Genomic DNA, 27,315 nt, shown 5'->3' with positions numbered 1-27,315 from the left:
ACGTTCAGGCAATAAACTCATAAGTGTGGATGGAGATAAAATTAATTCATAATTGTCACAGCTAGAACAGTGAGGTGAACCCACCATGGCTGGACATCAGGTGCCCAAAGCCACTCTACCACTCCACTCCTTAATTGAACAGGAGAGGCAAAATAGAGCTAAAGTCTTGTGGGTCAAGGTAAGGGCATAGAGAGATCACTCAGCAATTACCATCACAGGCAAAACATACTCAACTTGGGGAAATTGGTTTTCAATATTTGTATAAACAATTAATACAATCTGTGTCACCAAAACCAGAAGTGGCAAATAACATTTCACACCAAACACTGCATTTTTTATGCCCTCACATTATTAAGACAGGGCTCACCTTCAGAATACACAACATATTCATTTCTTATGTCCCCTGGAAGAAGGGGGCACACAAGTCAGCCTGATTTACTGGACCAAAAAATAATACTTTATAACATACGCTTGTTATTAAATGGCCACGTTAATAAAGTTAATTTTGTCTGCCAGATAACATACTTGACAGTTGACTAACAGCTACAAAAAAATGTACAACATCAAGAAAAATGCAATCAATGCACAATGTCACCTTGCCTGGCTGAAGCAGTTCAATGTCATTTGGTTCATTTTATTTTTTATTAATGCTTGTTCGATATTTTAGCCCATTTTCAAGACATTTTTCAGAATATCCTTCTGTAGGCAAGTAGTAGTAAATCAAGCCATTATAGAAAGATATTCTACTCCAAGACCCGTAAGTTTGGGGCGAGGGGAAGGGGTTGAATTTTATTTTTCTTATTTTAAAAACTTATTGATACATAGCACACCCAAATGACAAATGCATCTTGTTTCCACAAATGTTTTCCTCCACAGAAATAAGTAAAAAAACCCTCTTATTATCATAAACCAAGATATGCACCTTCATTATCTCCAATCTCTCAAATTTCTTGCCTTTGTAATTTTTTAATAGTTTTAATATCATGGGTATAAAACACATAGACATCTAAATTGCAGACGATTATTGAAAATTTTAAAATAGTAAGTCACAATAGATTATGAGACATATTCTAACCATGATAATATTGTCCATGAGACTATATAAAATCTGAAAGATAGCTCCCAGAGTGAGGCAAAACAAGTATAATGTTAATGTTTTATTTTGCTGATCTGGTGGGTACAGACACATTGGGAAGGGATAACACAAATTACAGAAGTTCATCTCAGTTTTTAAAGGAAACCATATGTACAGAGAAGAAAATATCATAGTATTAATATGAACTGGGAGTCTCTAGTTAAACACTATAAAGAATGTTGAAGAGGCAAAGCTTAAATTTTTCAAAGCATAGTGAGAACTGTACAATCAGCAGAACTGAAGAAAATAACAAGGAATGTTCTACCACAAAAATAGCAATTTCCACAACACTGCCAGTATTACATGGTAACATTTTAACTTCGTAATAGAAAAGAAAAAGACAGTCAAAAACCTTTTTTCTTCTTCTGCCCTTCAAAATGCAGAACTGTATTTATGTGACAAGACCAGTTGTTTTTTCCAAAACTAACCCTGGAAGATACTTAGAAGCCATTTCTGCCTGGACATCGCTCATCACACCAGATACCTGCACCCAAACCCAGCCAGACAGGAAGATGTGGGAGCCAGAGAAACAGCAAGAATGGCTGATAGACAATAATTTCATATTTTCAACAGCATTATCACATAATTAATTATAGCATCTACTGCATTTATGGAACTAGACTGTGTCAATGTACCCTATGCTAAAACATTTTGTTCTACTCGAGCTATTCCCATATGAGGCAAAGATATTTAAGCACCAGAAATAACTGTTATATCCTACATCAGATATTTAGAAACTTGCAGAAGGTATCTGCAATGATGCTGAATGAGCTTTTAACTAAGAGAGATGCCTTCAAAGTATACAATGCTTAGAGTGGTATATTCCCACATGCAGAAAATACAATTGGAAAGCAGGAATCATTATACACACGTTGCTGGCCCAAGTGCCTCCATCAGCCTTGAATTCCTTACTGCTTTCCTCAACACCTAGAAGACAAAACCAGGTATCTTCTGCTAAATAATCTAGGATGCACCACTAATATGCTTTCTTTCATATAAAAGGTAATGGTACTTAGGGATGAAAATTATCCTATATCAATATGAATTAAAGACTTGTTCCTATCATGCCTTAATATAGTTTTTAATGTTTTATAGAAACACTCTTATACGAAGCATGCAGTCAATAAAACCATATGTAGAGCCATATTTCCTCCCTCACAAGCAACATCGTAATGAATATCATTTTATTTCACTAACATTGGGATGAAAGATCACTGCTAAATCAATCAGGGCTCTTGGTGAGGCCCTGGCACAGGTTGCCCAAAGAAGCTGCGAATGCCCCATGCCTGGATATGTTCAATAGCAGGTTACATTGTGGTTGGAGCAACCTGGTCAAGTGGAAGGTGTCCCTGCCCATGGCGGGGGGGTTTGAACTGGGTGATGTTTAAGGTCCCTTTCAATCCAAAGCATTGTATGATTCTATGATATTCTATCTTCGTAAAATTTAGCTATAACACATTTTTATCACCCACAAAACTATAAATTGATGGTACTAGGCTTGAACTCAGTTTCAAAAAAACCCCAAAAACAACACCAAACTTTTAGTTCCATATTTCTGATTCAGAACACAGTAGAAACATCCTGATGATTTACCAAAGGCACTGATATTACCTACGTGGCATACCAAAAGAAGCCATCAGAAAGGTATATGTTTGAGCTGTGTGGGAGAAGGGGGTCTGGTGTCACTTGTATAGTTTGAAATTCAAAAGCAGTTTAAAAAAAGAATTCAATTAGCTCATGCATCTACTGTGAGTAGGAGGTCTCACTGGGTTTGTCAGAGGAAATGCTATTTAATCAACATGATGTCAGTCAAGTGCTTGTCAAACCTACTGCAATTTTTCAAAATCCAAAATCTTTTAAACAATAATTGATAAAAAATTATATAGAGAGATCTGGCCACTTTAAAATAAATTACAGTATTTGAGTCTTTTCTAGAAGTTTCTGGCAGGAGACATTGTTAATATGTTTATTTTAAAAGCCTCCATTTCTACAGTATGGAAGAAATGTTTAATACCCATCCACCCAAGTAGGATTTGGACCATCTACAAGAACATTTAATTACATAATTACGAAATTACATGAGGCAGGCATTAATTTAACCTGTAGCACTTTCTCCCTGAGTTGCATTACAGCAAGTGTTTCTGAAGAGTGAACCACAGGATCACCCAGATCCAGGCTTCCCCCTGGAAGCGTGCTGGGGCAGGTTACTCCTGGGGAACTCACAGCTGCTGCTGCACCCACCTCAGGGGTTAACCAGCTTTACATTAGGCCATTTTAGTGTCACTGCCTGGTGCACAGAAGGATTAGATCAGGGTTCAAGACTCTAGAGATTCAACACAAGATGATACATTCTGAACGAGGTTCAGAAGAAGCTGCAAGAAGTCAGCTCAGGGCTAACACCAATGTCAGAGCTATAGATAAGTCTCAAGACCAACTGCTGACCTTGGCTTTCATGTTTGAGTAAGGTCAGCCTAGAAAACCCTGAATTCCTGCACTCTGATGTGCTGCCCTCCCAGATGGCTGCTGCATGGTCAAAATCCTGGAAAGTTCCAGAGCAGGCACCTTGAGACAGTAGTGGCCAAAGCAACATGTGAAAATCTTGTCAAATGTCATCTTTCTGGAGGACTGGGAATCAGAAGCTCTGAAAATTTCTGGTACAATCTCCTTTTAACAATTTACTACGTCTAGCCATATGCCCAGAAAATTTCTCTTAGATAACAAAAAACTTTTTTTTTTTAATGAAGTGAGGGTCTAGGCAGCAAATGAGATCAACAGTATTCCATAACTCCTAACTACCATCTGTTGGAAATACCAGGTTTGTATCATGCAGAGATATAGGTGTAGTGGTTTGGTTCAAAATACTCATTACTTATTTACCTTCTGTGAGATAAGAATTAGGAGAAAGCAAAGCAGGCACAAAACTTAAAAGAATATAAAGAAGTTTATTAACAGACCTAAAAGAAAGGAAAAAAAAATCAGACCAAACCTTCAGAACACTTCTCCTCCCCCTACCTGTCTCTGTTCTCCCACTGACAATGTAAAAAGACAACCCTTGAGATTTTCAGTCAGTTTACCACTTCCATAATAATCTTTTTGCAGTTCACTTAGGGAGAGGAGTCTCTCTTGCTCATGCTATGGAGACATCTCCACAAGAAGTTCTTTCATGGTTTCATTGTCACAGCGAGACAGCTGCCCAGGTTGGTTCTCTGCTCGCATGTGAGAGTCCCTTCCCCCAACTTACAGCTTTCCCCACAACTGCTTTCGAGGGTCCAATCTTGAGCTACTGGGATACAATTTTAAGGTTGAGCTGTTCAGAAACAAAGGTTCTCTTCACCTATCTCTGGGAGCATCTTCATCTCCAGGACTGTCTCTGGGAGCATCTTCATCTCTAGGAACAGAGGTCTTCTCCTTCCGATTTGGAGCAAGAGTCCTCATCACTGCCATTTCTCCCTGTTCAAACTTCTCATCAAATTACAGCTGCTTCAGCATTTGCTTATTTCAGCACAAGTACTTTTGATCACAATTACAGTCATTTGCTTGTTTCAGCATAGGTACTTTTGCTCACAAGTACAGTTTGAACACTCCACCTGCCATGCTTTCATAAAATTACATCAGGTGCTCTGATGTATCATAGTCCATCACCACCATAGCTTTACAACATAATTTCAGCTTCTAAGCATCTCCTCTTTCTCCTCCCTCAGGGTTTCAGCTCTCTATGGTGTTTTCTTCACCTTCCCTCTTCCTCAGACTCGGAAGAGCATTAATGTTTGCAGGCTTCATCTGTTCTGGAGGAAACATACAGCACAAAAAAAGGGTTAATCTCACCTGGCCCCACAGCTGGAGTTTGCTTATCGCTGTTGGTCACATGATCTTTGCCAGGCAGCAGGGCCGCTTCAGATGAATCTTCGGCCACACTGGAGAAGGGGGGCTGTGGAGCCGGGCCGTGCTGCCTGCACATAACAGGGCTGGGGGGGGGGGGCACAGATGGAACAGGGCCGCATGGCTCCAGGATGGCTATGTCCCAGCCTGGCCTGGGCCGAGCAGGGCCCGGCCCCACTGGGCCGCATGGGCCCCCTCCCCCCCCCCCGTTACCTGTCCCAAGGCTGGAAGCAAGAGAGAGCTTTAGTTAGTCCATTCTTAAATGTGGACTACAGAGGTGTGTCAAGCTCTCTAAGTGGCTTAAAAAGTTGTCAATATTCAAACTAGCCAGTTGATAGGTTCTGTCAAGTCATAGGGGAAGCTGTAAGCACCTCTTTGCAAGAGAATCACTTCCGTAGCTATGCTAACCCATGACATTTGGTTAGGCTGGAAGCAGTGTGGTGGGGCACCACAAGGCTGATGATATTAAGGAACCGTGAGGGCTTCTCCAGAGGACTAAAACTTCTGCATCAAATTCTCCCAACAAGGAGCAAGTTCACTTCAGATAAGTGTCAGGTCACAGAACAAAGCACATTCCAGCTTATGCAAAAGTACATAAAAAAATATGATGGATGAAACAGCTTCATAAGCATTTGTGAGCTTCAGCAGAAGCTCTCAGCACAGATAAAGCTCTGCAAGTTCAAAGGGAATTATTCATAAGAGGAACGTGTGTTCCTGCAGCAGTAGATGAACAAACTATTAGGCCCAAATCAAATGGAAGAGTTCATGTTTCTATGCTTGAAACTCTGGTTACCAGCTCCCCGCTAACTGAGGAGGGTTTACCACAACTACACAAACTGCACTAGGAGACTAGAGGTAAACAGATTTAGATAAACTGGAACAGAAACAACTTAGAGTATTGGCAGTACCACAGTGAGGCCCTACTCAAAGCAACAGGTAGTTCTGAAAAAGCTTAGTTTGATTGATAAATTTTTGAGTTATTGTACGCATGAGGATTCTTTGCAGCCTTCCAGTGAGCTCAGGTTATAAAAAGTGCATTTCTGAGAAATGTAACTTCATTTTTCTTTGCTTTGGAGACAAACATTCCGGGGAAAGTCTTTTGAAATCCCTGGGTTGTTTTGCAGCTACTGCCAGAATCAGCGAAGGAATGAAGACAGTCTCCTCTAATCATACTGAGCTATAAATTGCTATTAAGACAGCCAGTCCTTTCACAAAGCATGATTCAAAATGTATACACCTGTATTATATACATACATTTAATAAAGAAGTTCTCACTATGCATCTACACATGCAGCACCATCTGGCAAAAATGCACTTTGTTATTCGGAAAAAAAACTGCACTTGATCACTAATTTGTCTCAGAGCCATCCCCACTATTGATACAGACTGGGAGATGTACAGATCAAGAGCAGCCCTGCTGAGTAGGACTTGGGGATACTGGTAGACAAAAGAAAAACATTGGAATGGGGCAGCAATGCAACACTTGCAGACCAGAAAGCCAATCTTAAGCCGGGCTGCATAAAAAGAGTAGCTGCAGGTCAAGGAGATGATTCTGCTCTACTCCACTCTCATGAGATCCTCCTAGAGTACTGCATCCAGCTCTGGGGTCCCCATACAAGACAGATCTTTGACAGCAGCTGCAGAGGAGAGAGAAAACTGTTAGAGGGCTGGAGCATCTCTCATTTTGGGGAATGTTCAGTCTGGAGAAGAGATGACACCTGGGAGACGTTACTGCAGCCTTTCAATAAAAGGTGGGGGGGGAAAGCAGGCTTATAAGAAAAATGTAAATGGGCATTTTACCAGGGTCTGTAGTGTCAGGACAAAGGGAAATAGTTTCAGACTCGATTACATCCAATTTAGATGGTTTTAAGTAAGGCTTTTTTGTTTACTTTTTTGTTAAAACGCAATGAGGGTGGTGAGGCCCTGGCACAGGTTGCCCAGAGAAGCTGTGGCTGTCCCATCCCTGAAAGTGTCCAAGGCCAGGTTGGAGCAACCTGGTCTGGTGGAAGGTGTCCCTGCCCATGGCAGGGGTTTTCAAACTGGACTAGATAAGCATTAAGGTCCTTTCCAACCCAAACCATTCTATGATTCCATGAACCATCTAACAGTTGACCAGGATATCCCTAATTTTCAAACAAGAAACCAACACCATGGATAGTTTTGGACTGGAGGTTTTTTGTGGGGTTTCAGGGGTATGTTTTGTTGTTGGTTTGGGGTTTGTTTTTCGAAGTTCATCAAAATCAAGGTATTTAAGACAAGCAGCTGACAAAGAAGTAGTTAGTTGTAGAAATGGATGTAGCATTTTATACCATATAACTGGACAACCAAATATGCTGAGCTTCAGTCTCTCCATCATCACCAAGAGAAGTATTTGAAAACTCAGAATATTGAAAAGGCTCTGGCTGGTGTCCTTGAAGAAGTGGATCTCAAGGTGATAATTATCATAATAACCTGTCACCAGAGAACTACTCTGATGTAGCAAATGCACTATAGACAGATGCATTTTAGCTAAAATCCTGAAAACTCTGAAGCATTTGGGTGTAGCAGGGGGGGTCCCAGGAGCAGGGGAATCCAGCCAGAGTCACGATACGAACACTGATACGATTTGAGCATCATGCTCCAGTTTTATTATTTGATTACACCAAGTTATACTTTTTCCCAAAGTTCACGCCCCTTTCCCATGAGAAAACCTCTAAGCAGCAGGGGAGCTGACCAGTGTATACCTTTTCCCAAGGCTGTTCAAGGCTGCCGGCTGGCAGGTGCCTTGCAAGCCTATCTTCAGCCTGAGGCCCCTTCAGGGGTACTTCTGCAACAGCCCTGGGATGCCCAAGCCCTCCTGGGGTATCCTATATTCCACAAGGAATTTGGGGGATAAAATGATTATTCAAAACCTAAACACCAGATTTAAATGCCTGCCTGTTGCCACATCTAACCTCTGCATCTTCAAAACTGATCTAAACAACCCAGTCAAACAGATTCCTGCCTCCACTTAATGTCACGGTTTAAATGGACTTCTGTTCCACACTATCACAAACTCTGTAGTCCATTCCACAAACACGGGATTACAGTTTTATTTGAAGGTCTTTTTCTTATTGTCAGGTTCAGCCTATATCATTAGAAAGAATGAATGTTTAAATTGGCAATCACCCAAGTTATGCTTTTGCTTCTTTATGGTTGGTTGTCACTGTGTTTCAAAGAAGCTCAAATGCAATTTTCAGAATTTATTACAACCTATTTTAAGTAGTGCAGAACGTCCAATGACAATTTTTTTGTTGTTTTACTGTTTCATATAAGATGGGCATTCACATTTAATCATATCCAATGATTACCTCAATGAATACAAATGTGTTACATTACCTTTAAATAAATGAATGTCAATATGTTCCAGGGTAACAGAAGTAATTGCATATTGATAACAGTCATTATCGTAAGTCATGGTTGCTGGCAGAAAACCCACATGTATTTTTTAATAAGGTGCAATATTATGGTCTATTTTGAGATGATAGCTTTCTATTTCCCCATACATAATACAGTATCACTTCAATATAGCTGGCAGACGCTGAAAATAGATAAAAATTCAGAATGCAAACCTGCAAACTGTAAGACTTTACAGTCTTTTGAAACTAGTCTGGATAGTCCAAATACCTCAGAAAAAGTGATATGAGGGAATCATTATCCGTGCCAGGCTGATGTACCTTCTGTTCCACTCACCACAGTAGATAATAGCAACCAGAACATTATCCCAAATTGATACAAACAGATATTTCAGACTTTGCATTGTAGCTCATTGCAGTTTGCAAGGTAATCTGAAAGACACTTGAGAAAGGGACACGTCTCCCCTGTTTTTAAGGGGCACAAAACTTTAACTTAGATATTCTGTCTGCATCTGTTACATGAGAGCAAGGAAGTTCTAACATCCAATATCAGGATTGGAGGCTCTTGTTCTGCACTACTGCTCTACTTTGTTGCTTTAAAGCAGCAAAAAGGCAGAACTTATTAAAATGAGCAGACAACTGCAGAGTTCTGCAGTGTGGGCAGATTATCCCCTGGAAACTGCCAAGGCTGGAGATGACTGTGTAGCAGGTTTTGGAAAAAAAGCTTCTGAGGGGTCTTACCTGGGCAAGGATTTTAATGTGGGTCAGTAATGTGTGGATCAGCAAGACCACAGCAAGGTCAAGGCTGAGTGACTTCCTGCTGGCATGCCTGGAATATGAGCCCATGACTGGAATACTCTGCCTACTTTTGAGTTCCCCACAAAAAGGACCAACAATTAGCCCTCAGGGGAGGCAAAAATAAGAGTGCACCTTTAACTTGCCAATGAAACAGAGGCTTTAGTTCATGAAGTGTGAAAAGAGACTGAAGAAACAAGTTTTATTAGCCCTGGAGAACAGGAACCTTGCAAGAGGTGGGTGTTGCTAATGCTCTCAGCAGCCTATAGCATGGCTGTGGAGATGACATGGCTCTTTACTCCTCCCCAAGTCAATCAGTGAAAGGACAAGCAACGACTACTGCCTGCAGCAATGGAGACTCCCATTGCATGCAAAAAAATATTGGAATTTCTCAGTGGGAGTGCATAGATCCTGGCAAAGCAGATACACTTACTCAGAGAGGATCCACCACCTGTGGAGATTTCCAGAACCCAAACAGCTGGGCCTACCTAGAGCAGAGTTAGTTTCCATCAGAGCAGCTCTTACAGTGCTGTAGGTTAGACTGTTGACCAAAACAGTTCTGGTAACACAGTGATGTTGCTTTTGCTGAGCAGCATTGAGGCCTTTTCTTTGTAACTCTGCCTCACCAGTGACCAGACTGGAGGAGGGTGTGCAGTGGGCTGGGAGTGGGCACAACCAGGCAAGTGACACTAGCTAGATACTCATATCATGTAACAGCGTGCTTAGCAGTAAGAGAGAAAACAAGGGGGTTTTGGAGGGTTTGCCATCTTTTGCTCAGAAACCTGTGTGGTTCAGCCTGCACACAGCAGGCGGCAAGTGATTGCCACTGAATCACTTCACAGAATCACAGCATCATTAGTGTTGAGAGGGACCTCTGGAGATAACCCTGTCCAATCCTTGTGCCAAGGCAGGGTCACTTGGAGCAAGTGACACAGGTGGTTTGGAATGTCTCCAGAGAGGGAGACTCCACACCCTCCCTGCACAGATTGTTCCAGTGCTCTGCCACATTCAATGTCAAGAAGCTCTTCCTCATGTTGAGGTGCAACTTCTCATGTTTTAGTTTGTGGCCGTTGCTCCTTGTCCTGTCACTGGGCACCACTAAAAAGAGCCTGGCACCATCCTCTTGACACTTGCCTTTGAGATATTTATACGTATTAAACATCTTGCTTTATTTTTCCTCTTGTGAAACAAGTTTATTCCTTTCACTCTTGACACCACCACCTGAGTCAGCCCCCTAACAGTCACAGAAGGGTTGGTGTGAGGGATTCAGAAGAAACACAGGTGATCAGCCTCACCAGAGCACTGTGCCATCCCTTGGGAATGCGCTGCCACACCAAGCCCCACCACCTCCCGAGGAACACCCAAACCAGCACTGCAGGAAGAGCCTCACTTATAATTACTCATAACTTCACAAGATAAATACACAATGACACTGTTTCGTAGCACAGTTCTGTCATTCCATTGCAGTCTCCTGCAGGTAAAAGGAAAGTGTCAGCTCTAACTTTTCTTAGTCATGGGCACAGAAATAAAATGCTCAGGCACCCAGAGAACATGGTCACCAAGAAAGCTTTTTCCGCAAGTGAGGAGTGGAGTCTTAGGGGGGCAAACAAGCCCTGAGTGTTCTGAACTCCGCTGTAAGGAGGTATAATTAAATCTTCATTTGTTTCTATGCAACTGTTCCATCAAAGTCTCGAGCCCGAAGCTTTTTATCCAGCAGCCAAAGCCTGCAACTTTTAAAAAGCCAAATATTTTGAAGCGTTATAACGTGAATGCCTTTAAGGCATGCCCTGAAAGCAACCCACACTGCCCCGAGCCCTCAGGCGGGTAGGCCCTGCCACCATGGGCAGCACAGTGGCCCTCGGGGTACTCATCAAACCTGTGGTTTGAGGTTTTATTTCTGGTGTTTTTGTTGGGTCTGGGGTTTTTGTTGGGTCTGGGGCTTTTGTTTTGGTTTTTAAGTTATGCCCGGCCCAGGCCCGGCCCCGTCGGCCCCGCCGGTTGCCTGGCAACCCCAATCAGGCCAGCAACTGACACCGGCCCCGGCAGCCGATGCTTCACTTCTCTAATTAATTCTTTTTAATTACCTTTTCTAATTAACTTTGTTAATTCATCATAAGTAGTGTGATTTTTCCACTATGGCCAGCACGTAGCAAAGCCACTATTGTTAGAACACAGTTTGGGAAAGCTCCTGAAACTAAGTTTTGCTAAACCAGCCTTGGAATGTGTCAAAGCACAGAACCTGGGGGAGAGATGTATTGCCGAGAACTGCGCACAAAAGAAGGCACAATTTATGGACTACAAGGACGTCTTGCAGAAACCAGAGATAAAGAAGAAACTAACAAAGACAATTCAGCAATTGCACTGAAACACTCTCTGAGAAAAAGATAATAAAAAGACTGCAAATGTGGGCTAATTAGCATGAGAATGGAGAATCAATAAAAGAATACTAATTAATGAACAGAATTATTTAATTTATAGCCAATGAACATTAATTGCTTTGTTTGCTAAAAATATATAAATATTGAGAAGTTTTCAAAGTGAGTGTGCACATTTGGGGAGCGACCACACACACACACCAAGTACTGTGAATAAAATAATGCCTGCCTTCTAATATTAACGTTAGTTTGATTTATCCCAACATTTTTGGTGACAACAATTAAAAGCAACAGCAAAATAGGTACATGTTCCTTGAGGTCGAGTTGCTGGTCTTCCCTCAGGGAGGAAAGGGATGCTCCTGCATTCCCCACACCTGCTCCTGGTTCAGCCCCAGGTGTGCAGAATGGACCCCACCCTCATTTGCAGCAGCAGTTACATTAGCAGAGTTCATTGGGGCCAGCTGTGGTGCTGCAGCCACACCTGAAGATTATCATTGTTGATTGGGTGCAGTCAGGCCAGGGCATGTGTTGGGAGAACCGTCTGGAAGGGCCAGGACTTGATGGACCTCAGCCTCAATTTGGGGTGTCTCCATGATGCTGGATGTCCAATTGGGGCTTGCCTAAAGGCTCAGCAGCCTTGGAAAGCATGCCAGGTGTTAGGGCTTCAGAAATGGTTCTGGATTGGGGTGATATGAAGGAAAGTTACCCCTTCTCCTGTGCCTTTCTTGTCCTTAACAGCAACAATGCACTTCCTGAGAGCACCAAGAGCCTTACAAACCCTCCAGGATTCACCACACACCCAAATTCTCCCCAGCTCCACATTTGAGTTGTGGAAAATATTTCTCTGACATCCACCGAAAGATACAGCTTCTGCAAAGGAGGAAAGGTCAACAAAAATATATCCTTCAATAACCAGTTGTGACTGAGCACATGCACTTAAAAAACCCTTCACTATTTGCATACTACTTATTTTTAATAGTAGAGGTCTGGCAATGTTGGTAATTAGTGCAAGTGTACTGTAAAGTCAATTTGAAAGTGGGCATCTAAAAAACACTGAATTTGTAGTAATTTACTGCCTCATGAAGGGCATCTAATTTGGACATTGAACATTTTTGCAGTGAATAAGCATTTCTATGAATTTCAATACACATAGTTTCCCACAGAGTGAAATTTTTATGGAAAGTTGCACAATTCTGAGCTGCAAATACTGTGTGTGCTTAGTTAGCAGTTTTATGAGCAGCCAGGTTGTGGTTGCTATCAGGTATCTTTTTTTGCTGTGTGCTCTTCTTTAACTTCACAGCAAGTATAAAGGTTGTTTTTCGGAGAAAATCGCCTTTCCACTGAGAATTAATCTTTTTTGGTATGCTCTCTATTTCTGGCTTTCGCTATTCTGCTGCTGTCAAAATCCAGGTTCTCTTACAAGGTGACTGACACGTTGAGTACCCCTTCCTTCCCTCAATTTTAATAATAAAGGATCTACAGACATAATGATTTGTTTGTGCTCTTGTACATTTTCTGTTGAAGGAATTTTTCCTTTTGTATGATTACTCTGCTCCAATTTAAGGCTGAAATAGAGCCACACTGTTAAAACTATCCAATGGGCACCAAAGAAGTCAATACCTGTCCAGTCTGTACAGTATATTTCCTACCATTTTCAAAGTCCTCAAGATTTAAAAGGACTCTCAATTAACTGTAATAACTCTGAAACTGGATAAAACTGTCATGCATAGTTAGGTGAAGGTCTCTCCTCACTGAAAGCAAAAAAGGGGAATGAGACTAACATTGATAGTATTTATAATGCACTTAGGTACAGTGGCAAAGCTGTCCTTAATACTGATCAGTATAGGAGAAGTTATGTGACAAAAGAGGATTAAAGCAGAAAAGGTTACAATTTCAAAGGAAACTTCGAAGATGAGGTTGTTTGTGTTCAACAGGAGACACATAAGGCAATATTTTAAAAATACCAATATTTCAATTAATTCCACGCATCTCATAATACTACAGATTTGGCCTGTGTCTCTGTACTGAAACATAGAAATGATATTATGATGTGAGTTATCAAATAAAATAAAGCCTAATTGGGGAGGGTGAGGGCGTGGTACAAGTAGCAATTTTAATGGATTTCCTGTATGGAGGGCTGGTAACTCTGTTGCTGAATGATGTAAATGAGATCAGAATTTAGTCCAAGGTTCTGTTCTCCATTTCTAAACCGGCTACCTCCCACTATGGCAGATGTGAATACATATGGGAGAAAGAACAGAACGGATCAGATCCATCTAGTGGGAGGACAGGAACAATGTACATATTGATCTATTACACGTAACCACAAATCAAAGTTAGAATTTTCATATGGAACAGGAACATATGTATTTGTTTCATATATGACTTGCATTTTTAATAAGCATTACATTTAAAATCTTATAAAGTAATAGCACATAAAGATATGATAAATGAACACCAGAAGTTATGTTACCAGCTATTCTTTAAATCAACGCATTCTACTTTATTAGGTTTATAGCTAATGTTAAATTCAGAATTTTCCTATGTTTGAGCTTGGGGTCCTTTAAATGTACCTAATAGGAACTTAAATATTTCTAATAAAAAATAGGGCACAGTAGAACTTTTATTTCTAATTCTTCATCCCTGCCCTATCTGTATTCTCACTCTTAATGCCGTTAGTATTTGTTATTTTTTACAGTGACTGGTTTCCTGGAATGCATTTTCCAAGATGAGTTCATGGTAACTATTTATTGTGATGGGATCTTGTTTATGTTTCTGTCACATCATAAAAAGTTACCTTTACAACAAAAGAGCTGAAGTCATGATGGAAAATCATCCAGAAAGTTTCTGCATTATAAAAATATGTAAATTATGCAAAACTAAGTCATGCCTGAAGGGTGAGAGACAGGAAGCCTTAAAGTAAGTTGACACAGTTTGTGAAGTGACAGACAGGCCTTGTTCTTGTGCAGTTTTTTAAATGGTAGGAAATTCAAAGAAAAAGGCCTATAGTTAAACTGAAAATCACACATCTCCACAAATCTGAAGTAAATGTTTCCTGGGATGATTAATTTGCTGGCATGAATATCCAGCAGCTTGGCACATGAGAGTCAGCCCTATCTGGTCAAAAGTTTAATGGGACATGGCTTTCATTAATACTTCCACCATTTCTTCCAGTATTTTTCCATACCTACACTAAAGCAGAAATAGTAATTGAGCTGCTGAATGTTTCCTCTCTCTCTCTCTGTTGTATTTTACTGCAGATGTCCTCGGAAAGGATTCGCTGCTGCCATAAAAAACTGCTATTGATGATGAAAAATGCATTAGATCAAATTATTCCTTCAAAACGGGCACAGCCTTGCAGGAAAAGGATGAAGGCGCAACATGAAACTGGAGGATGTAATTCTTGATACCCAAGATGATGGGAGTGGATCCTTGCAGGAAGATGCACCCATTCACCTGCCAGCTGTGTTGTGTAGCAGTTTTATTACTGTTCCTGTTAGCAGGAGTAACTGGCTGGAAATGAGAGAAGTGGCAGAGCTTTCCAAAGATGGTGGAAGTTCTCATCACCATGACAAGAAAACAGGAGAAGAAGGGAGAGGTTAAAACCCTCTTACAGCTGTCCCCTCTCCAGAAAATGTCTGCTTAGGCCAGTGTGCTGTTTTACACAGTTTCCAAGGACTAGAGTATAATCACTGCTGGAAACTGTGCTGGGAGAGGGGTGTTAGGACAATAGTGAGTATTAAACAAGGAACATAAATTTTCACCTGAAAACTGTTATTTGCACTCAGGTTCACATAGGAGCTTTAGATCCTGACCATTGTGCTCAGGAGTATATAAAGAAACACCAAAAAGTTGATTACTGTCCTGTAGGGAAAAATAAACACTTAAACCTACTAAGTTCCAACTATTCTAATTTGCATTGTAACTCTATTCCTAGAACTTAGAAAACTGGTTCAAGGGGGGGGTAAATCTGGTTTCCTGTGAGTCCATCCTTGTAAAGCTTAATAAATCATGTAGTAATTTCATTTTCTGAGTCACTGTGCTGGTTTTGCAGCATATTTGCCAAAAAGCAAAAGTTCAGAAGAGGGATGCAACCTGTGAATAGAAAAAAGGAGAAAACTGGAAAAAGGGGGTAAAAAGTAAATACTCTAAATATATCTATATATACACTTCATATATGCTTTAATTTATATATATATATGTACACACACAAAGTGTAAGTCCTAAAGGCTGCACCTGCAAACAAAATCCTTCAGTTTAAGAGCCAGTATACATCTGCTAGCTGCCATTCTGACACGCTATGGGAAAGTTGGCTCCTTTTGCTGTACATTTTATTAGAAGAAAGAAGGGAAATCTGGATGGTCGTTGGACGCTTTCCAGGGCTACAGTAAACCATGCTACCTGAAAACAACCCAGAGGACAAGAGTTCATGTTTCCTCAAAAAGCTCAAAAATAGTCTAAACCTAGTGGTGACTGAGAAACAGAGAGGAGGCAAAAAGAAAAAACAAATGCAAAATGTAACTACATCTAGAGCACCTCAGCTCTATGGAAATGAGATTTTTTTTGAGATGCCTTCAGTACCTCATGCACATGGTAAATTATTTATTAATATAACCTGGTACAAAAATTATGTGAAGAAAAAGAAGACAAAATTAGGCCCATGATAATCAATTATCAAATGTTCACTATCTAGATTTTCAGTGGATTTTTTTTTAAATAGTATTAAGTGCCTAGAAATGGTTGGGTTCAATCATATTAATTTATTTGTCAAGACACAGCATAATAAATACTTAGCAGTCCTGGATTAAATGTCCATATGTCAAATTGCTGTTCTGTTCGCTATCAGCTGATGTTTATTTGTTCAGAAGCCTGTCAATATTCTTCAGAGGTGCTATTAACACCTAAATTTAAATTCTTTACGTCTGTACATTATTTATGCTGTCTAGGGGAAACGACTCTTCATAGCAAGAACTTAGTTTAGCATTGTGGGCTGTCTACTGCAATGTCCTCTATCTGTCATGTGATAAACTGAGGAAAAATATTCTTCTAATTTAGATATTTGAGTTAGTTGCCAAATGGCAAAAAGGATAAATATCCTAGTTTCTCTTCTTTTTAAATACTTCCCTCAGGATCTCATTTGATCTTGGGGGTAATTTACTATTTTAAAAGTAGCAGGATTAAGCCTTTAGCTAGAAATGAAAGCAAAGTTACGGAGAGAAAGAATATGAGAAGGAATAATATATTAACATGGCAAATAATTTAGCCATTTTTCTGTTTGCATTTTAACCACTTCTTTAGAGCTAATTAAATCAGAACATTTAGCTGTACTTTTTATCAAGAAAATGGTTTTTTTAATCTGCCCTCTCTGAAATTATCAATTTGAAAGATTAGACTGTAAAAAAAACCCCGTGTATTTCATCCTGAAATGATCTTCAAGTTAAAATATAAGTCAGTGAGGGTACAATATAAACCAATACACTCTAAAGATACCAATTTGTGCCTTTTTAATTCACCGGGTAAAAAAAAAGAAAAAATAGAAATGTTTTAACTTACTTGGTTCAGAGGAAAAGTGATGGTTTGGTTCTTGCCATTTCTGAGATTCAGAAATTTCTAAATTTCACCTCAGGTATCTTCCAGACTATTTCTTCATTATTTCTTTCAGCTTTTCCAGTTTCTAATTTTCCACATAAAAATGTATTTTCATTTATAGATATGACATAAAGTGAACGTTTAAATAAAGTAACTGTAGATAGCAAGCACAAAATTTTAACAAGGGTAATTGACCAGTCAAACAAGCTCAGATTAACTGTGGAGTATTCAAAGTTTTATGTTCAAAGCAATGCTGGGAGAGGGGTGTTAGGACAATAGTGAGTATTAAACAAGGAACATAAATTAGGCAGTCCAATCTCAATTCGGTATTTGATATTTCTAACACAGAGGTATCAGGGTAAACATGGAAGCTTGTGCTTAACTAAAACGTAGACAAGATGATTTATATGTCTTGTTCATCTCTATAGATACTTGATATTTTACAGTCATCAAAGCAAATGCTTCAGTCGTAGCAAACTGCTGAAAATTAGAATTTGAAATGTGAGATCCAGCACTGCCTTCTACATCAGCAAATTACATATATTATTTAAATGTATGTATATTTTTATGTAAGTGTTACCCACGCTACTGCTCTGTGGGTTTAACCTCATGTTTGCAAATCACACGACTGGCAGAGTTCGTAATCCCAAAATCACCAAGGACCCTAAAGCCTTGCAGTAGACTAACAGGGTAAGACACTGCCATAGAAATAAATAAATATATAATAAACCATGCAGAAGAATTTAAAACTTGAACTATATATATATTTGAACTTTTGTAAGGCTTAGAGCCAACTGAGCAGAATGTTAGCTGGCATGAATCCAGATGGTGCCCCAATTTCCTTAAGGAGACACCAGTGTCTAGCCTGGTGTATCTGTTATTATAAGAATAAAAAGAGGACAAATATTAAGTCCTATTAAAGTAACCCATATGGACCCCCCGAAGTGATAAAGTGAAACAGCACACAGTGTTCCTTCCATGTGCTAATTTGCAGCAGAAATTTCTGTTCACTCCCCTCTTTTCTAACAAGAACTATTTCTCTTTGTGACTGAGGGGAGTGCAGAGAGCAGAATAGTCCTGGAAATAGCAATTTAACCTCTTGCTGATTCAACAACAATTTAGCTAAACAAGTGGAGTCTTCAAATGCACTTATTTAAGAGGAAAAATGTTTCTCTTAAGCACTTATTGAAAGGTCTGGGGAAAGCCATGTGTATTCTTACCATGGAAATCCCCCCCTTTACTCACATTAAGTGCTCCTCGCTCATCTCTGCAGAGATGATGTTCACATTGGACTAGAGGCTGATAAGATCTTTTTCATAAGAGATATTTTAATTACTTTACCAGATATAACATGTATAACATATTTATATTTTAAAGTATTTGTTTCGTTACCTATTTTTATAAAACATTTATTGCAATTATATTTGTCATAGAGCTCAAGAGAAAGTAGGAGGCGGGGAAACATGAGGGGTCAATGGAAAGGGAGAAGATTGAAATCCGTCTGATAGAAGTAAATGTAAGGGGAATAGAAGTTAATTTAGCCATCTGATATCTGGCCCAGATATGTGTAAATCAGGAGAGCAGAACTCCTTTCATAAAGGCACGAGGTTATTTCTTTAGACATGAAAGTGGTTAACAGGGCATATAATTTAAAAATCCTGCTTCCACAACAGATGGTTTTATTTACCCTGTTAGAAACTTGATATGGGGGAATCTTCCACTGGAAGCGCAGTTGTGTGTGCTGCAAAATAATCAGATCTGGGTCAAAAATCAGACTGCCCTAATACTTGGTGCCAGTGTTTATATAAGATTGTCACAATCTGTCCAAAGCAGGAAAAGATCCAAAAAATTAAATGTATTTAGTGTGTGATTTTTTCCCTCCGAAAATAATTGTGACCATGTCTCAAGTGAAACATCCATAAGGGAACAGGTTTCCAGTGCTGCTTTTTTCCATTTGGTACAGTGCTTGCAGTGTGACTTTTGCAACATCCTTTCTTGACATCAGCCTTCTGATAGGTTCTGGGAAATATGAAGCCATATAAAAATCAGGGTATGCTGAAGAGAGGCTTATGGATGGAAACACTGCAAAGCAGCTCTAGGAGACACTAGAAGGAAATGCTGGAAAACACTGTTCAATCCTCTCAGAATTTCCTTGCTAGTGAATGTCTCAGACCTAAGTACCAAGTCCTGCTCCTTGTTTTTCTGCCCAAGAATGCTGCTGATCAGTCTGACCAGAGGAAAAGTAAAAGGTGCTGTAGCACAAGGACACCCAAACAAGTAATTAAAGGAGAGCCTGGAAAATAGGAGGCAACATCTCAGTACCCTGTGTTAGGTGATGGGACATAATGTTTTGTTTGGAGGAGAAGTGGCCTAAGTTAAAATGGAGATGTTTTTCCAGAGTCCATGGGCATCCTGCATGCATGACAGAGCTGCCAGGAGATGATACCCCTTTAAAAAATCCATTTCCTTCTAAATTCAGTAACTATCCATCCTGTTCATACAGTAAAGGATAAAAATGTGTGGTTAGCTTATGGATCTTGAGGGTTTGGGGATTTTTTTCCAAATTTGCCTAAAACCAGAAGCAGCTTCTAACGAAATTAAGGTCATTGACCAGTTCCAGTGTGATTTGCTATTAGCAGCAGTAGGACCAAACTCCCATAGTGGTTCAGTCATAAGCATAACCTAGACTATATTTTTCTGTTGTTTGCTTCAGAGAAAGGTCATTAGCACAACAAAACTACACTGGTCTGACTGGGCTTCTCACAGATCTTCCTTCAAACTGTGGAGCCAGAATGAGAGAACAACAGAAGTGGTAAATTAAAGATATTAATTAAAAACACAGAATTGGGATGCTGTTCAACATTACTAATTTCTGAATTATCATTAACCTAGAGCTGTTACTAATTTTAAGTAGGAATGAACCATACGAGAGTTTTATCAGTTCACTAACAACAAATTTTTTAAGGGAAGTGAAAAGAAGTGATACCAGCACTCATCTGCAGCTTCATTGTTACTGTACAAGAAACTGAAAAAGGGTGGCTCAATGGCAAGCTAGCAAAACTGTTTTATACAGACATTCACTGAACAGGACAATCAGGATCTTAGGGGTTTTCAGAAAAAGAAATGAGGACAATTTTAAATGCAGTTCTTTAAAAGTAAATGTATATTGCAAGGGCTGGAAAGCTGATTAAAGTTACTTTGGGTTTTATGGCTTGATTAGCTATAAATTCTGCAGTGCTGCTGCAACAGCAACACAAAATTGTATGTGGGGGTTTTTTTTTAATTGTGGCATTAATTTCTCTGAATCTCTCATTTTTCTCATACTGAAAGTTTGTTGACTCGCTGATTTTCACACTGTTGGGTGTCCAAGCTGTGCCTGGCTCAACCGACCAAGCCTCGTATCTTGGCTCCATTAAACCGAGTGGCAAGCTGGCTGCAGAGGGAAGGGTTTCATGTGTTCACAGCAGATGTTCTAAATTGCCTCGAGGGCATTCGCACTGCAAAAACAGGAGAACACGACAAAGTCTACAATTTCTAACATATATACCAAGCAGCTGGAAGCTTCTCAGACTTTCCACGTGCTATGGAGGTACTTTGCAACGTATCAATGTCAGAAGTTCCTACTTCAACATTTTCCATAATGATTTCCAAGGAAAGAGCTCTAGAAGTCAGGAAAATGCATGGGTTAGGTGCTATGCAAATTGTGTGTCCTTTGACATAAACCAATTCCTTTGAAGTGTTAATTTGGAGAATTTTTCTTCTTACTCCCTAAGTTTAAAAGGCAGCTAAAGCACTCTGGTAATGATAAATTTTTGAGATAAGACAATGGATAACAAGGCTAAAACAGAATAGTCCTTTTCTTCTTTAATTTTGGGTATGGCGTAAATTTCTTCTTAGGAAGCCTTGGGAGCCACTAACAAAAAATTTTTTTTCTTTGGAGGAAATTTAATTTTAAAAAAAGAAGCAGACAAATCAATCAATGGATATTGTGGACAAAATACTTTGTACTTGCCTCCATCAAAACAAGTGGATGAAATTGGAGGGGGCAGGAGGAAAAAAGGGGGAAAGAAAGGAAAGAAGGAGACAGTATTTTTTCCCGTTTCTAACAACACCATGTATTTTACTTTTGAATTTTTTCCTGACCACAGTATTGTCTCCTCAAGGAAGTGGAAGTTAGTTAAATTGCTCCTGTATGTGTTTTTTCTATTAATACCACTTGCAAGCAGCCTTCCTGCAGTTTGATTCTGTGTCTTTCCTTGGCCACATCTGCCAACTGTGTGAAAGCATATGTGCGAGATCAGTGACATTGAGGAAAGGCAGAACACTGACACCACGTTAATTCTCCGTGGCCAGGCTCTGTGGATGGTGTGTGGTGGGGCAGTGACCCTTCTCCCGGCAGTGGTCCCTTGGAAGGGCAGATGCTAGGCAGGGAGAGCTTGTCACAGCACCTGTGCAGACCGAAGGAACCTCTGCACATCTCAGTCTGCAATAACAGACTGCAATTTCTGCTTTACGGGCAGAAAATGGTTTTTGTTGAAAAAATTAATCAATGTGATTGTGCAGGTAGTCACAGAAATTACCATATTCTGAGGCTCATGAAACCATTTGGGTTTGTTCAGAACAATAACTCCCATCATGTACCATTGCTACAGTGATAGCAAATTTATACTAGGTCCTACAACAGAGAGCATGGTTGTTTTCATGAGTTCTGTATCAAAACCATATGTCTTTGCTTGATTACATGGGTCTTTTCTGGACAATGATAAACAATTAATAAGTAAGAGCTTCAGTATTATCTCATTATCTCATTAATAGCTTTTTTCAAAAGCACAGAATTTTGTTAGATTTTAGCATTATGTCCACGCACATAAAAATTCAGAAGACAATTCGTTGACATAAAATCACTAACCTAACATCTGAAAGAGCCCTGTGGGAGGTGTGTGATGGTTTGAGATGTGCTTATAGTGATGGATAACTACTTCAGGCACCAGGCCTTCCAGGGTGAATTATTTTCAGAGAAGTCAGGGTTTGCAGAAGGTGAGGGTGGAAAGTCAGGTCCCTGTGAATGAGTTCATCTATCCTTGCTGGACACACTGTCCTACCTGCTGTGACTTTCCTCCAAAGAACTTTGCCTTGCCATGACCTGACCTCGGTCTGTTATTTAGACATCAAAACAGGCAGATATTTTCAGGTTGATACAGTCAATCCTACCAGCAATGTGTACCTGAGGCAAAACACCTGAGCTGTCTGTGGTGAACGGATGTGACACTGAACACATCTGCCTGTTATTAGGGAGATCTGGAGACCCACAGGTGTAGGATTTTTTAGTTTAATGCATCATTAACAAGAAAAAAACTCTAATTTGAAACAGAGAAGACAAACATTAGAATTTTTTTCAATCATTTAAGTTACATAGTTCTCACTCAAGAAGCTTTGATCATGTATAATCCTGTTGAAAGGCTGACTTGTAATCAGCCTCACATACATTATGTTGCAATGCTGTAGCACTAGTGCATGACAGAACTTTATTTTCCATTAATTCATTCTTTTCTGGAAATATAAACACTCTATATGCTTAATATCCCTAAAAATGAATATTATTGCTTCTTAAAATTGCCTGTTAATGAGAATTTTGCTTGCTATTAAAGAAATCTGAGTGCCTGAGGACCATCTTCCAAATGCTGACGCACCTATTTTCAACACCAACAGTGCTGAACAATCAAAACAAAATCATCCCAGACACTGCTTTTAGTAAAAGAAACCATATTTTTTAACTGATCAAAATAGATGTTTACAGCATCAGTGAACCACAACTGATTTTAAAGTAGGTTTTCACTGAACTTATGAACAGTTTTGTATCTACTCCAGCGCAGCAGTGATGGCTGTGCAAAAACATCCATGCAACAGGCAGTTATTTTCTAAGGAAAAAGCCTGTTGTTCTAAGAAGGTGCCAAAAAACAAAAAAGGTAGGAAAGTCTGCACTGAGCTGAGTCATAAAATCCATGCAAATACAGGGCCAGGTAGAGCTGTTGGCACTTGCAGAAGAACCATTTCCCCAGGCAGGGATACTCTGACTGCAGGAGGAGGCTGAACACACACTGGTGTGTGGGAAAGGCTTCTACGAACCCCAGTCATATCCAGTGTACCTTACTCTGGCAGCAAAGAGCTTCTGTGTAGTAACAAATCACCTAATCAGGAATAACTGAAAGCATAACTGTGCACTCCACAGAAAGAATGGAATTCATACTGTTATCAGTTTTACAGAATATTAACTAAATCTGGATTATCCTACCTGCAGTTTTTCATGTAGACTTGTAAGAGCAAGAGCTTCATGCAGTCAGAATCTGAAAGGAAATAGTTACCCAGAGTTGTTGATACAAATCTTGTGTTTCAGGATTAAAAACCCTTCTTCCCAGTTTTGCAAACTTAAAGCATTACAGGAGAAACAGAACAATTCCTTATCTTACTTTCACGCATAAGTAAGGGCTTCTGATAGCTTTTGGTGACTGATATTATACACATGGAAGCTGGATTTAAAGCTTAGCACAGTTTGAATATCTGGATTTTTTTCTTTCTATTTTCTGCTTTTTTTTTTCCTGTGCTGGGAAGCAGGGAGGGGAATCCCTTCAGTTTATTCTAGATATAAGTGTTAAACTTCAGCGTATTTTGGAAAATCTTAAATTTACACAGAATGTGGCACTGATGAAGGAAATAGCTAAATAGCCTGTTTAAAAATGCTAAGATTATTTCTATGTAGCAACAGTGAAAGAGAAAACATTTCCCCAAACTTCTAGGTCTAGTGTCTGCTTTTTGTAGCTGCTTATAGATCTGTGATAAATTCTTTGGCTTACTATTAAATCTTAATCCCATCTGCATTTGTGTTTAATTTTTGGCTGGCACTAATAATGTAAAGAACATTTCCCTGCCCATGGCAGGGGGTTTGGAACTAGATGATCTTTAAGGTCCTTCCAACCCAAATTATTCTGTGATTCTAATGTAAAAAAAGGTTTACAAAATTAATGATTCTGTGTTTTTCATCATATTGGAGAAAGAGATCATATTTATAGGGGTATACTCAAACATAAAATATGGATAAATAATCTTGATCAGAAATCATATTTTCATTATATTCTAGTAGGATACAGGAATACCACATCAAAAATCTTTCATTTTGTACTTCTGATATCCTGTGGTGGTGTTCTGAGGGAGCTAGAGAGCTACTGGCAGTCGTGGGTGTATTTGTGATTGTTCCATTCTAATTCTGTGTTGACGTGGAAAAATAAAAGAAAGACAGAAATTAAGTTTAGGGGGAAAAAAGAGTTTGCCTCCACTCAGTTCTAAGTAGAGATATATTGACACCACAAAACCTTCTTTTGTGGCAGTAGGTGTAGTCACTGATGGAAAGGTGTCCTTACTGGACAGCCGGAAAAGGAAGCCATGGACTGAGTGGGTCTGACTGATGATTTGAGACAACACCTCCAAAGGGACCACTGCTGTTTCCAGCTGAAGCATCTAAGCAGGCAGGTACCCCCTACTGCCCTGGTCCATGCAGTGTTATCTTTTGTCTCCAGGGCTGTCCAACTGACATGCCTCCTATGTAATGTTAATTGTGACGAGGGGCAAGGGGAGAGGGTGAGATAAAAAACCCTCTGCATTTATCACTTGATAATGCATTTTAACCATTTGGCAGCATATTAGGATACCTTTTTTTCCCAGCCACTTGCATTTGTTTTGTAAAAAAGCTTTCTATTCTTAAAGCAATACTGGGTAAAAGAACAGAAGTAAAAAACTTTTTGAAATTCACTTGTCTAAATGCAAAAATAATCCGTCTGAGAAATAAATATTTTGCAAGCAAATATATAATTTAATTTCCTTCTACCAAAAACTGCTGAAGGTATTGCACATAACTAATTAGTGCCCACAAGAAAGGAGAACTTTTTGATTTTGTTTATTCTGATTCCCATGATGCTGACATAGTTGTTCGTCTGAGAGAGGAAGCTGACAAAACATAAGTGATATTAAAGAAAACAATGCTTTCTATATTATTATTTATACTGAAAATAAGGTGAAAGTAATGCAACATAAAATTATGTGGCTTTTTAAAAAATAGTTCACTGAGGATGCATTTGTAATGATACATCCTGGGTTTTTGCACAGCCAGTGAAGTTTTATATCAAACATCTCATAATGGACCTATTGGAGAGGCCCAAGTATAATTTAGGAAACCCTATATATTCCCAGCATACTGCTGAGAATAGTGTAAAGAAATACTTTCTTTCCTGGGTTAATTTCCAGCATATCTGTTTTTAGGAACCGTGCACTTCTTCATTATGTATAAATACTTATTTTTTCCCTACAGGCAATCACCACATAACACATAGAGGCTGCAAACCATAACTATACATAAATAAATAGTCCCACAAGGACTTTCTACAGAGACTGTATTTTCTGATATTCAAAAACATATTCTCCTGCTCTTTTGTTAGATGTCTAATTTCATTTTCACCTAAAAGTATAGGACAAGGAACCAAGCCAGATCCTCACACATTAGGAAACCCATACATGCCCACAGTACATGGAATTATTGGCTCAGAAAGTCATTAGAAAGGTGTCCAGCCACTAACTTTTCATTTGTTGTATCAGGATTTGATGCCAATCCATATGTATCAGGCATGAACTGTAACATCAGAGTAACCTTCTTTACTGCACTGCTTAATAGTGTCCTCAATACCACAAGGTTAGTTCATACACTGAACCAAGAAAAATACATCAGTTCAGTGTTAGAAAAATTTTCTTAGATTTGAAGAACCAAGCCAAGAATTTTGTTTTATTTCAATGGAAAAAGTGTTGTTTTGGACTTTGTACAGTTACGGCCACAAATGGATGCATGATATAAACTACAGACATCAAGGAGGGAAGACAAACCCCGCATGAAAAGAGTTTACAATTGCTTCGCTTGTCTGCTATACTGGTGTCTAGAATAAAGATGAAGTACCAATTGTAAAAGACTTAAAAATCTTGAAAGAATGAGGAGGTATAGTTTTCCCTGGCACCTGGAGCCCTGTTTCTAAGGGTAAGGAAATTGAAATCTTTCTGCTGAGTTCTGTCCTCGTAAACCTGGTTGCCTAATAGCATCCTGTAGGCCCGTGACATGGTAATAAGCTGGAACCTCAGATTAAAAATATGTACAATATGAGGAGAGACTATACAAATTGAAATTCCATCATTTTAAAATATTTGAGGAAGAAGGCAGTGGTGTAATTAAAGTACTTACATTTTTGAATAGGATAAATGAGGTCAACTCAAGTTGCTATGTGCACTGCAAAAAACAAAAAAATGAATGTTAGTTAAATAAATAAACATGCAGCAGGTGTTTCTAACTACTTTTTCATGCACAGAGTTATAGTGAAATAGTAGCTGTATCAAACACAGGAAAAATGAGCTCATTCAACAAAGAATTAAAAAGAAAAGACACAAGCAATAGGCTATAGATAAGGAACCTGGAAGTATTATTTTTAGATGCCTGAATTATAGCCATTAAAAAAATTCTTTTCCAGCTCTCACTCTGCCTTTAGTTCCTATAAATTAGTAACACACATTCCGACAGAAATAGAACTATGTTGCACACTCGCCTCTGAAAACAGAGGTGAAACACATCTTCCGAGCCACACAAATAAATCCAGGCTCTCAATATCCCGACTCTAGTAACAGTCTGTGAAAGCAGGTGTTTGTTTCGAGCATTCCTGTTTATTTTACACTAAAGTCATATAATGCCATTAATGCCCACTTACAAAAATTTAGAAGACTAGACAAAGTCTTCTCCAGAAGTGATGGCAGTTTTCATGGAACAGTGTAATTTTCAGGACAGAAGAAAGAAGACATCAGTGCTTTAATGACAGAGTAGGTATTGAGATTAAATGCAGCAGCTCAGCAAAGCTGGCCTAGATTTCAAAAGAACAGCTCACAAACTAAGATTTTAAGAGTAGAGTGGACTTTCCTTGACTTCTCCACTGTCCCTGCACAACACAGCAGGACATGTTCCCTTTGGCTCACATACCCCACTTTGTACATCTACTACCCAACAGATACACTAAACAACAAGTTCAGTAAATACTAAACAACATCAAACACTATTCAGTAACTTTTTTCCAGTTTTACCTAACCATAA

The 27,315-nt window shown here is 39.3% G+C and overlaps 1 long non-coding RNA gene across 2 annotated transcripts in view; it reads right to left on the bottom strand.

Moving 5' to 3' along the window:
• Nucleotides 1-11,156: 11,156 nt before the first annotated feature.
• Nucleotides 11,157-27,315, bottom strand: part of LOC116446831 — a 28,126-nt gene continuing 11,967 nt past the window's right edge. Inside the window, exons 3-6 of one of the 2 annotated variants that reach the window (XR_004241401.1) lie at nt 26,422-26,466; nt 23,440-23,491; nt 17,112-20,644; nt 11,157-15,653 (exon numbers count right to left, since the gene is read on the bottom strand). This is a non-coding gene — a long non-coding RNA (uncharacterized LOC116446831). The remainder of the gene's footprint in view (nt 15,654-17,111; nt 20,645-23,439; nt 23,492-26,421; nt 26,467-27,315) is intronic. The other variant, XR_004241400.1, reaches the window with a different exon arrangement.

The sequence above is a fragment of the Corvus moneduloides genome, chromosome 7, assembly GCF_009650955.1.
Source record: "Corvus moneduloides isolate bCorMon1 chromosome 7, bCorMon1.pri, whole genome shotgun sequence".
Classification (NCBI taxonomy): Eukaryota; Metazoa; Chordata; class Aves; order Passeriformes; family Corvidae; genus Corvus; species Corvus moneduloides.
This window is presented reverse-complemented; position numbering and strand designations above follow the sequence as displayed.